Here is a 12,926-nt window from a genome sequence, read left to right on the forward strand (position 1 = left end):
AAGCTGGTACTTGACATGGACTTCAAGAGAAACAGAGATGAGAAGGCAATACATTTCAGTCACATGGGAAACCATGTGTCAAAGCACAGAGATGAGATATCAAATTTCACATGTGATGCAGAATGAAATAAGCAGAACCATGAGAATGTTGTACATGATAATAGTAGGATAATCAACTATGAAAGACATAGCTATTGTCGGTAATACAATGATCCAGGACAATACTGGATTTACTAAAAAAAATACTACTCACTTCCAGAGAAAGAACTATTGGACTATGAATATAGATGAAAGCCTACTATTTCCCTTTATTTTTTTATTTCGGGGTTTGGGTTTTACATGAGTATTCTCTCACAACAATGATCAATATGGAAATATGTTCTGTATGATCATACATACATATGTTTACCTACTCAAACTAAATTGCTTACCACCTCTGGGAGGGAAGAGGGAAGGGATAGAGGGAGAAAATTTGGATCCTATAATTTCAGAAAACATATGAGAATGATTATTATATCTACTGAGAAAATAAAATATAAAAAATAAAATAATAATAAATAAGGTGGCAGAGAGGGACAGTTAGGTGGCTTAGCATATTGGAAGCCAGGCTAAGAGACCATAGCTTTTAAATTTAAGTTTGACCTTAGGCACCTCCTAGCTATGTGACCCTGGTCAAGTCACTTAACCTCTATTACCTAACCCTTATTGGTCTTCCATCATGAAATTGTTATTAATATCAGGTCTAAGATGGAAAGAAAGAGTTAAAAACAAAAGGAAGGAAGGTGAGGTCAGTCAATTACATCAAATAATCCAAAGAAGTCAAATAGAATAAAAACTAAGAAAGACCAATAAATTCAGCAATTTAGAACTCCTTAATAAAAAAAATAATGACAGGTAGTCAAGACAGTAGCCATATTGTAAGTGTTTGAGAAGAAAACCCATGTTCACATAGTGCTTTCTCACACTTCACCAAGAACTGGTTCTGAGTTTTCTCTGGCACCTCAAGTAATTTCTTTTCCTGGGAAATAATAAGGATTCAGAATGATATAAATCACATGCCACATTTGCAAAGGCTTCATCATCAGTGCCCCAAATGCTTATGTAATCAGTATTTGAGACAAAAGCTGCAGGCAGGGAGAAGTATTGAGCTATAGCTATGGGAGCAGGAGTGAAAGGCAAGAGTTCTAGAGAATCTGGAGCTGCTTTCATTTGTTACCTTGCTTGTTTTTTTTTATTTAATTTTATTTCATCAATTTAGAACACTATTCTTTCATTACAAGAAACATATTCTTTCCCTCCCTCCTCTCCACACACCCCTCCCATAGTTGACGTGCAATTCTACTGAGTATTACATGTGTCCTTGATCAGAACCAACTTCCATGTTGTTGATGTTTGCACTAGGATGATCATTTAGAGTCTATATCCCCAATCATATCCCCCTCAACCCATGTAATCAAGCAGTTGTTTTTCTTCTATCTTTCTACTCCCACATTTTTTCCTCTGAACGTGGATAGTGTTCTTTCTCAGAGATCCCTCCAAGTTTTTCAGGATCACTGCATTTCCACTAATGGAGAAGTCCATTACATTCGATTGTACCAAAGTGTATCCGGCTCTGTGTACAATGTTCTCCTGGTTCTCCTCCTCTCCTTCTGCATCAATTCCTGGAGGTTGTTCCAGTTCCCATGGAATTCCTCCATTTTATTATTCTTTGAGCACAATAGTATTCCATCACCAACATATACCACAATTTGTTCAGCCATTCCCCAATTGAACAGGGCACCCCCTCATTTTCCATTTTTTTTTGCCACCACAAAGAGTGCAGCTATGAATATTGTTGTACGTGTCTTTTTCCTTAATGTCTCATTGGGAAGACAAACCCAGAAGTGCTATGGTCGGATCAAAGGGCAGACAGACTTTTAGCGCCATTTGGGCATTGTTCCAAATTGCCATCCAGAATGGTTGGATCAGTTCACAACTCCACCAGCAGTGCATTAATGACCTAACTTTTCCACATCCCCTCCAGCATTCATTACTTTCCTTTGCTGTCATGTTAGTCAATCTGCTAGGTGTGAGGTGATACCTCAGGGTTGTTTTGATTTGCATCTCTCTGATTATAAAAAATTTAGAACACTTTTTCATGTGCTTATTAATAGTTTTAATTTTTTTAACTGAAAATTGCCTATTCATGTTTCTTGACCATTTATCAATTGAAGAATGGCTTGATTTTTTGTAGAATTGATTTAGCTCTTTATAAATTTGAGTAATTAGACCTTTGTCAAAGGTTTTTGTTATGAAGATTGTTTCCCAATTTGTTCCTTCCCTTCTAATTTTGGTTGCATTGGTTTTGTCTGTACAAAACATTTTTAATTTAATGTAATCAAAATTATTTACTTTCCTTTCCCAAAGATCTGACATGTATACTATTCTGTGTTCACCTAATTTACTTATGGTTTCCTTCTTTGTATTCAATTCATTCACCCATTCTGAGTTGATCTTGGTATAAGGTGTGAGATGTTGATCCAAGCCCAATCTTTCCCATACTACCTTCCAATTTCCCCAGCAGCTTTTATCAAATAGTGGATTTTTTCCCAAAAGCTGGGATCTTTGGGCTTATCATAGATTGTCTTGCTGAGGTCACTTGCCCCAAGTCTATTCCACTCACCCTCATTTCTGTCTCTTATCCAGAACCATATTGTTTTGATGACCAATGCTTTATAGTATAGTTTGAGATCTGGTATGGCAAGGCCCCCTTCCTTTGCATTTTTTCCATTATTTCCCTGGATATCCTTGATATTTTGTTCTTCCAAATGAACTTTGTTATATTTTTTTCTAATCCTGTAAAAATGTTTTTGGTAGTGTAATAGATAATATTGGAGGGTGTATATTTGATGGGTAAGTGATAACTCATGAATCAGGTAGTTATCTTCTTTTGCCTACCCTCCTCCCTCTTTATTTCCCTTCCTCTCTCTCTCCCTCCCTCTTCTTCAGCCTCTCTCTTTTCCCCTCCCCCCTTCTTCTTCAGCCTCCTTCTTAGTCGCTCAGGGTGAGCTATGATGTTTTAGAGGAAATACTCTTTTCTTTATCTCAAGTAGAGGTTTATTGAGGAAAACAGGAAAAGATGAAGGATGAGGATAAGAGGGTTGGGGTTTTCCCTATTATCTACAGTGAATCTTAGGTTGAAGGATATTGAGAGAAATGGCAATTCAGTCACTCCTATGAAATAGAGCAAGTCAGAGAGAGAGATATGGACTATTTCCTTCTTCTTCTGCTTTCAAATCAGCCAGGTCACCTCCAACTTGATTATCCCAAGTCCCAGAAATAAATCCAGTTTCTTCCTTCAAATTCACCAACATCAGCCAAAAAGCCCAGAAAATCAGTTAGCAGTTGGCTCTTGCCTTCAACTGTTTCCTGATAACATTCCAAATGGAATCCTCATGTGATTGACAACTGATCAATCTCCAGCCTCTGTCTTGTCCTTTTGCATGCCTTATAATTTCTCTCCTTTCCACAGTAGTTTGATGGGAATGGCACTAAATAAGTTCAGGTAGAATGATCATTTTTATTATGTTAGCTCATCCTACCCATGAGCAGTTGATATTTTTCCAATTGTTAAGATCTAGTTTTAATTGTGTGGAAAGTATTTTTTAGTTGTGTTCATATAGTTCCTGTGTTTGTCTTGGCAGATAGATTCCTAATCTTTTATATTGTGTAGGGTAAATGGAATTTCTCTTTCCAATTATTGTTGCTGAGATGTGTTGGAGATATATAGAAATGCTGATGACTTATGTGGGTTTATTTTGTATCCTGTAACTTTTCTAAAGTTGTTGATTATTTCCACTAGCTTTTTAGTTGTTCTCTAGAATTCTTTAAGTAGACCATCATATCATCCTCAAAGAGTAATAGGTTGGTCTCCTCCTTGCCAATTTTAATACCTTCAATTTCTTTTTCTTTTCTAATTGATACTGCTAGTGTTTCTAGTACAATGTTAAATAATAGGGGTGATAATGGACATTCTTTTTTCACTCCTTATCTGATTGGGAATGCATCTAGTTTATCTCCATTGCAAATTATATTTGCTGGTGGTTTTAGATAGATATTGTTTATTATTTTTAGGAAATGCCCTTCTATTCCTATACTTTCTAGTGTTTTCAATAGGAATAAGTGTGATTTTTGTTGGTTTGCTTATTGATATGGTCAATTATGTGGATGGTTTTCCTAATATTGAATTATCCTTGCATTCCTGGTATAAATCCCACCTGATCATAGTGAATAACACTCTTGATCACTTGCTGCAGTCCTTTTGCTAGTATTTTATTTAAGATTTTCGCATCTGTGTTCATTAAGGAGATTGGTCTATAGTTTTCTTTCTCCATTTTTGACCTGCCTGGCTTTGGAATCAGCACCATCTTTGTGTCATAAAAGGAATTTCGTAGAACTCCTTCTTTGCTTATTCTGTCAAATAGTTTGTATAATACTGAGATTAGTTGTTCTTTGAATGTTTGATAAAATTCACTTGTGAATTCATCAGACCCTGGGAATTTTTTCTTAGGGAGTTCTTTGATGGCTTCTTCAATTTCTTTTTCTGATATGGGATAGAATTCTATTTCTTCTTCTGTCAATCTAGGCAATTTATAGTTTTGTAAATATTCATCCATATCACCTAGATTACTATATTTGTTGCCATATAATTGGGCAAAATAGTTTTTAATGATTGCTTTAATTTCCTCTTCATTAGAGGTGAGGTCTCCCTTTTCATCTATGATACTGTTAAATTGATTTTCTTTTATTTTATTAGATTGACCAGTACTTTGTCTATTTTGTTTTTTTTTAATACCAACTTCTAGTCTTATTTATTAATTCAATAGTTCTTTCACAATCAATTTTATTAATTTCTCCCTTAATTTTTAGGATCCCTAATATAGTTTTCATCTGGGGAGTTTTAATTTGTTTGCTTTCAAGTTTTTTGACTCATATGTCCAATTCATTGACCTCTGCCCTCCCTAATTTGTCAACATATGAACTCAACAATATAAATTTCCCCCTGAGTACTTCTTTGGCTGCATCCCATAGATTTTGAAAGGATGCCTCATCATTGTCATTTTCTTCAATGAAATTATTAATTGTTTCTAAGATTTGTTCTTTAACCAATTTTGTAAAATCATATTATTTAATTTCCAATTCATTTTTGAATTGGCTCTCCATGGACCCTTAATGATTATTATTTTTATTGCATTATAATCTGAAAATGTTGCATTTATTATTTCTGCTTTTCTGCATTTGTTTGTCATGTTTTTATGCCCTAGTAAATGGTCAGTCTTTGTGAATGTATCATGTGCTGCTGAAAAGAAGGTGTATTCCTTTTTGTCCCTATTTATTTTCTCCATATATCTATTAACTCTATTTTTTCTAAGATTTTATTCACATCTCTTAACTCTTTATTATTTATTTATTTATTTGATTTATCTAGATTTGATAGTGGTAGTTTCAGGTCTCCCACTTGTATATTTTTACTATATATTTCCTCCTTTGACTCCACTAGTTTCTCCTTTAGAAACATAGATGCTATCCCACTTGGTGCATACATGTTTATTATTGATATTTCCTCCTTGTTTGTACTGCCTTTTTTCAGGATGTAGTTACCTTCCCTATCCCTTTTTATCACATCTATTTTTACTTAACTTTTTCAGATATCATGATTGCAACTCCTGCCTTCTTTCTCAGTTTAAGCCCAATAGATTTTACTCCAACCTTTAATTCTAACCTTGTGTATGCCTACCTGCCTCATGTATGTTTCTTGAAGAGAACATATGGTAGGATTTTGGTTTCTAATCCACTCTGCTATTTGTTTTCATTTTACAGGTGAATTCATCCCATTCACCTTCAAAGTTATGATTGCCACTTATGTATTCCCCAGCATTTTGATATCCTCTCCTAGTTCTGTCCTTTCTTCTTTTGCTATATCCTTTTAAACCAGTGGTTTGCTTTTAATCAGTCCACCTAAACCCCACCAATATGTTTCCCTTTCTTTCTCCCTCCCTTTTTGTTCCCTTCTTATTTTTTAGAGTATGTTATATTCCCTCCTCCCTCTCTTTCCTTCCCTTTTTCTACTCCCTCCCACCCCCCACTTAGTTTTCCCTTCTCACTTTCCCTGTAGGGTAAGATAGAATTCAATACCCCAGTGGATCTAGATGCTCTTCCCTCTCAGCATTGGTTTCACTGAGAGTAAGGTTTAGGTATTACCTATTAGCACTCTCTTCCTCACCTTCTTATAATAGTATTCTTCCCCTCCCTTTCCCATGTGACTCTTTGTGTGATATAGATTATCCTATTTATGTTATTTTTTCAAGTTTCTTGTGGTGCCCTCTTCAATTCCCCCTCCCTTGTTCTTTTTTTGCATATCATCTTATAGCACTTATTACCCCAAACTCTTCCTGTGAATGATTCTTCTAATTGCTCTAATAGTGAATATAATTTTTGAGAGCAACAAATAACATTCCCCTCATATATTAATATAAATAATTTGATCCTATTGTAGCCCTTAAAGAAGAAATTTTCAATAAAAACATTTTTCCCATTTTTTCCTCTCTTTCTTATTTTTCTTTTTCATGTTTCTTTAGATATTTGTGTTTGGATATCAAACTCTCCACTTAGTTCTGTTCTTTTCTTTACAAATACTTGGAAATCTTCTATTTTTGTTGAATGCCCATACTTTCCCCTGGAAGTATATAGTCACTTTAGATGGGTAGGTGATCCTTGGTTGAAGACCCAATTTTCTTGCCTTTCTGAATATCATATCCCAAGCCTTGTGGTTCTTTAGTGTGGATGCTGGCAGATCTTGTATAATCCTGATTGGTGCTCCTTGATATCTAAATTATCTGTTTTTTGCTTCTTGTAAAATTTTGGCAATTACATTCCTGGGATTTGTTTTTTGAGGATTTAGTGTAGAAGATGTTCTATGAACTCTTTCAATGTCTATTTTCCCCCCTTGTTCAAGAACATCAGAACAGTTTTCTTGGATAATTTATTATAGTATGATGTCAAGATTTCTGGTTATTTCTGGCTGTTCAGTTAGACCAGTGATTCTCAAAGTGTTTCTTCATGATCTATTTTCCTGATCTGTCATCTTGTCACTGAGATATTTTATGTGTTCTTCTATTTTGTCAGTCTTTTGATGTTGCTCTATTAATTCTTGCTGTTTTGCAAGATCATTGGTTTCCAATCGCCCAATTCTTGTCTTTAAGACCTGGTTTTCTTGTATAATCTTTTGATTTTCTGCTATAATTTTTTGATTTTCTGCTTTAATCTTTTGATTTTCTGCTATAATTTTTTTTTATTTTACTATTTTGTTTGATCTATCCTGCTTTTCTTGGCTTCTAACTGTTTCTGCAATTGGGAGTTCTTGTACTTTAAACTGTTATTTTCTTTTTGAAAGATTTCCCATGTGTTTTGTTTTGTTTTGTTTTTTTTGCCAGAAGGCTTCATCTTTTTGGTAAGCTCCAATTTAAATTCTTTAAGAGTTTGTGGCCAATTTCCATTTTTTGGGAAGGTTTTGGCATATTTATTTGGATTTTCTCTTCTGCTATTTCCTCTGTAGTCTGGATTTTTGCTCTGTAAAAATTATCTAGTGTCAATGCCTTCTTGTTTTTTTTTTTTTTTTTTTTTTTTTTGGTGATGGGAAGTTGTTCCTGGGCACTGTTTGCCATCACTATGGTTATTTTTCCTTCCCTTTTCATATAGAAATCTGGGTGAGGAGGGCAGGCTCTCTCTGTATGGAGCTAAGGAGCAAGGATTTTTCTTGAGGCCAGCTCTTGAGTCTCTGGAACCTCTGATGTATGCTGCCGTTCTCTGTGCTATCTCCCCGTGGACACCCATGGTCTGCTCTCTTCAGCCTGTTGGGGTTTCAGTTTTAGCAGCTCTCAGGGTAGGTCTTTAGTGTTCTTAGTCAGCTGCCAAGGACCTAGAGGTGTCCCTCACTTGCTCTAGAGGTGCCCCATGCTCACTCACTGATTCTAGCATTTGCTGGTTCTGACTCTGGCTTTGTAGGTGGGGTGGGGGAGGGTGGATCAGCTCGTGTTTTGGTGGAAGCTTTTTCACCCCCTCATGGTGTGGAAATGCCCAAATCTCACATACCTTCAATGCTGTGCCCTACTGTAGAGTCCTTTTGTTCATATGAATTTGGGGTGGGTTTTTTTGGCTTTTTGAGGTAATCTATATTGGTAGGTGGTGAGGAGAGGAAGAGTTCTGTGTCTAGACTGTCGTCATGTTTACCCAGAAGTCCTGCTTGCTTGGTTTTAACAGAGACAAGAATGGACAGTTGTGGTAATAACAGTGAAGCTGACATATTTCAAAAGATTAAGGAGAGAGATCAAATGAAAGAATGTAAATTGGGGAATTAAGCATGAAGGCACAGTAGCCTGCAAAACCTCTGATTGAACTTGGCACACAGCTGCTTAAGGGGCCACCCTACTTCAACTCATTCTGCTTTCAGTGGCCAGAATAGGACAATGGTTGCTGAATTTTAATTTAGGAGACTATGAAACTTGATCTCCTCTTACTTCATCATCCTTTATACCTAAGTAATACCGAAAGTAAATCCAAAGTGTATTCCATTCAGTCAAATTATTTTCTAATTTTGATGAGAAATTATAATGGAATTTAAATTCTAGATTTTTTACTTAATTTTTTGCCAGCTGATCCAACTGCTTGGTGCCTCAGTGAACAGGTGCTATAGTAAGGATGAGCAATGAGATTCTGGTTTATAGATTTGGAAAGAAACAGTTGAAGCACTTATCCCTCAAAATATTAGGCTTTCTCCTGGTTGGAGCTAAAATCCAAAATGAAAAATAATGTTACAATTTTAAGTATACACATATGCATACACACATATATATTTCATAAATGACAGAACTAAACTAAATTTATGATTTCTCCTCCTTTCCCTAGGGCATATTGTTTAGTTCACTTCTCTTCATACATGTACAGAGAAAACTTTTTATTAGGTTGGAGTCAAGGCTGGTAACTAAGGAGTAGCAATTTCCTAGTAGCGGGAAAAAGGTGTAGCTTGTGTTGCCTAGCAAGGGCCAGATTCCAAAAGTAGTAGAGAAAGGAGTGAGTACTTTCTTGCCTTTCTATTTTGCCTACAAATCTATATCCAGACAAGCAGAAAAGTACATTTTTTTTACTCTATAGATCATCAGGATCCAGCATACATATTTCTCAGAGATGGAAGCACCTGTAATTTATATTAGTTTCTACCTACCTCTGTTCACACTATCAATATAACGTCTAAAATGTGCCCTCACTTCTAACAGGCTTCCCATACCTGATTCATTCCTGACTTTAAAATGCACTAACCCATTATAGTTAGGAATAGGAATTTGGGCTAGGAAGGACCTATCCTAACATTTCCTATTTTCAGTTAGGTAGATGGAAAAGTGAATACAGTGCTGGTTCTGGAGTCAAGATGACCAGAGTTCAAATCTGGTATCACAAATGGGCCCCATCTCCCTCTCTCCAGTCCTGTCTGTTGAGCCCCAGCTGGGCAGAGAAGTCTCTGGTGGGACGGGGATGGGGATGGGTGGCTGCAAGAGCCCAGCAGCATGAGTCCGACCCTGGGAGATGAAGGCCCTGAGCCTGCAGGACCAGCCACGCTGAGAGCTGAGGCAGAGCCCCTGAGGCATCCGGAGCATCCATGTGGTTCAAGAGTCGATTCCTGCAGTTCATGAACCATCAGGCCCTAGCCAACAGCCACTATAAACCTACCTGTTATGAGCATGCAGCTAACTGTTACACACATGCATTCCTCATTGTTCCTGCTATCGTGGGCAGTGCCCTCCTCCATCGACTATGAGAAGGCTGTTGGGAAAAGATCACAGCATGGATTTATGGAATGGACCTATGTGCCCTCTTCATAGTTTCCACAGTATTTCACATTGTTTCATGGAAAAAGAGTCACTTAAGGACATGGAGAATTGTTTATATATGTGCGATAGAATGGTGATCTATTTCTTCATTGCAGCCTCCTTTGCGCCATGGTTAAATTTCCATGAACTTGTACCCCTGGCATCTCATATGAGTTGGTTTATCTGGCTCATGGCAACTGGGGGAACCATTTATGTATTTCTCTACCATGAAAAGTATGGAGTGGTCAAGTTATTTTTCTATCTAACAATGGGATTTTCTCTGTAGTAACCTCAATGAATAACACTGATGGGCTATAAGAACTTTCCTGTGGAGGCTTAATTTATTGCTTAGGAGTCGTGTTCTTCAAAAGTGATGGCATCATTCCATTCACCCATGCCATTTGGCACCTTTTTGTGGCCATAGCAGCAGCAGTATGTTACTATGCTATTTGGAAATACCTTTACCAAAGTCCTACAGACTTTATCCAACACTTATGATCAAACCCCTGCTAATTCTCCAAACCAGTATTACTTCAGTTGTGGAATGGGAGTGGAGGAGAGCAGACAACTCACTGCACAGAAAGAAAAACAACTGCACTGACTTTGCTAGATTTTTTTTTAAATGCAATTACTATGAACTGAAATTATGATCTATGTTGGGTAGGTTCCTCCCCTTAGCAAAAAAGATACTGTATTAATTGTCTATTGCATTCCACCCTCATGAAATTCTCTGTATAGAATGGCCAATGAATATTTACAAATGAGAATTTTGTATTTTAATCTTATCAATTTTACTGCATAGATTTTCTAAATTAGTAAGTTAAGATGTAAGAAGTCAGTGCTTAAGTGCAATAACAAATTCTTTTTCTTTTTAAAAAATAATTTCTACCACTTTATCTATTAGCTTTGTGAAGAATCATGGATAGGACTCTGACTACTTTTTTGCCATGTTTCATTGTGGCATAATGTGGTTATTTTAAAATGAAAACTTTAGGTTTTTATAAAATTTTTAAAGAATTTCATTGATAAGACATCTATGCAGTTATTCATTTGTCTAGGTTGCAAATCTTTGCAACCAGCAGTCAGCATTCCACATACTGATAAACATTTTACCTCTTCTAGCAATTTTATTATGTCAAATAATTGCCAATTTTGAAAACTACAGATTCAAAACTTGCCTGCCAACCTATATCTATGAATTCAATGCTGCTTCAGACACCTGACCTAATGTAGCCCCCTTTTTATGGAGACTTGACTCACCCTCTGCCTTTACCACCATTACTTCAGAGATTGATCCTTTGGATGATGATAGATAGGGGACTTTTATATCATATATATATATATTCATATATTATATATATATACATATATATATATATATATATTCATGGGGTTGGGTTTACCATCAGTTGAAAATCCTTGAAGATTATGATGGAATTAAATTTGTCCTTGCCTATTTTGTGTCCACTGGCTTAGCCAATGTTGTTTAGCATTAGTATTGACTCTAAGACATTTGAAATTTGAGAACTTGCTTTGTATGATTAGATGCATCAATTCATTCACACTCCTATCTTTCAATACACTTTTCCTTTTTTTCCTTTTAAAAGTATTTAAACATTATGGGATTGGAAATCATGAGCCCAGAACCCATGTTTCCACTCCTGGGTCAGTGTCATGGTGATAGCATGTTTAGCATGTTACTATATCCTGTCTTAATCTCCTATCAATGCCTTATTTTAAGATTGATACTCTTGTTGCTTCCTTCTCTTGGTATTTCATGTTGGTATTTTTAATAATGAAACAACCTCTTGCCTCCAGCATTGATTCCAGGTATTGCCAGTTTTCCATGAATGGGCCTGATCAGTGAGAATCACTTAATGTTGATAACCTACTTTAGGATCACTAATATGGTCAATTTTAATTTTTTTCTTGGTGTGACTTCAGAGGGGATAAATTTTGTCATTATTTTAATAAGTTAAAAACTCTACACATTTGTGTGAATTATGTGGGAAAGCATAAAGTACTTCAAAGTTCAACACATATTATTTCGGAGTATTTCTTGTATTGATGTCTGATTGATAGCAGATTGTTTGCAACAGCTATTACACATTTCTCCTACAACCCCTAATCTACTCCCAATCCTTTCTCCTTACTTCCTAATTTACTGAGAAGATGGAGATGGGGTTGGTGGCACTAGTGAGTTGAAATTCAGTATCAAAACTCTTTTGTCTTCAAACTCTGAGCAAATCACTTAATCTCAGATGCATTTTCTGTATCTAAATAACAAAGGAATAATAATAATAAAGCCCCATAAACCCATAAAATAAAACCCAGAGCAGAAGGCCTCTAGAGTATTTGGTGGTAAACAAAACTACATGATCTGAAGCAGGCCCCAGTCCCAACAACCACAGACCACTCTTTTGTATGTATGATTCTCACACATCTGGATGCCTGATTTCTTCCTGTGTAGAGTTGTTTTAATATTTTACTGTTTTTGTGGGTTCCTTTACTCTGTTCAAAAGTAGCACTGTCAAAAACTACTAAAACTTATGGAAAATCCTGCTGTAGTCTTGAATACAACTGTAATTTGGAAAAAAAAAAAACTGGTATCAGATACTTACTAGTTGTGTGACCCCAGGCAAGTCACCTAATATCTATTTGCCTCAGTTTCTTCAACTATAAAATGGGGATAATAATAGTACCTATAATACAGAAGTAAGCAATATATATGTTAGTTATTATTATTACCTTCCATTGACACTCTAACTCAACCCTGCTACTGATGTGTACTAATTTCTTACAATATATTCTAAAAGTGACCAAGATCAAAAATAAATCTAGTCTAAACCACTGCAGAAATACAAATATATTCCTTTGCTAGCTTGGAATATGAATGCATGAATGGATATGTATTTGCAAAGAATAAGAGATAAGTAATTCACCAGTATCCAGAAATGAGAGCATTCTAAACTTTGGCAAAACTTCGTTCTCAACCAGAGCATCCCCGGAGTCTAGCAAAGGGGA

General features: G+C 36.0%; 1 pseudogene; it reads left to right on the forward strand.

The window, feature by feature from the left end:
* The first annotated feature begins 9,691 nt into the window (after positions 1 to 9,691).
* Positions 9,692 to 10,400, forward strand: LOC130457994 (monocyte to macrophage differentiation factor-like; annotated as a pseudogene).
* The last annotated feature ends 2,526 nt before the right edge of the window (positions 10,401 to 12,926 follow it).

The sequence above is a fragment of the Monodelphis domestica genome, chromosome 3 (genome assembly GCF_027887165.1).
Source record: "Monodelphis domestica isolate mMonDom1 chromosome 3, mMonDom1.pri, whole genome shotgun sequence".
Lineage (NCBI taxonomy): Eukaryota > Metazoa > Chordata > Mammalia > Didelphimorphia > Didelphidae > Monodelphis > Monodelphis domestica.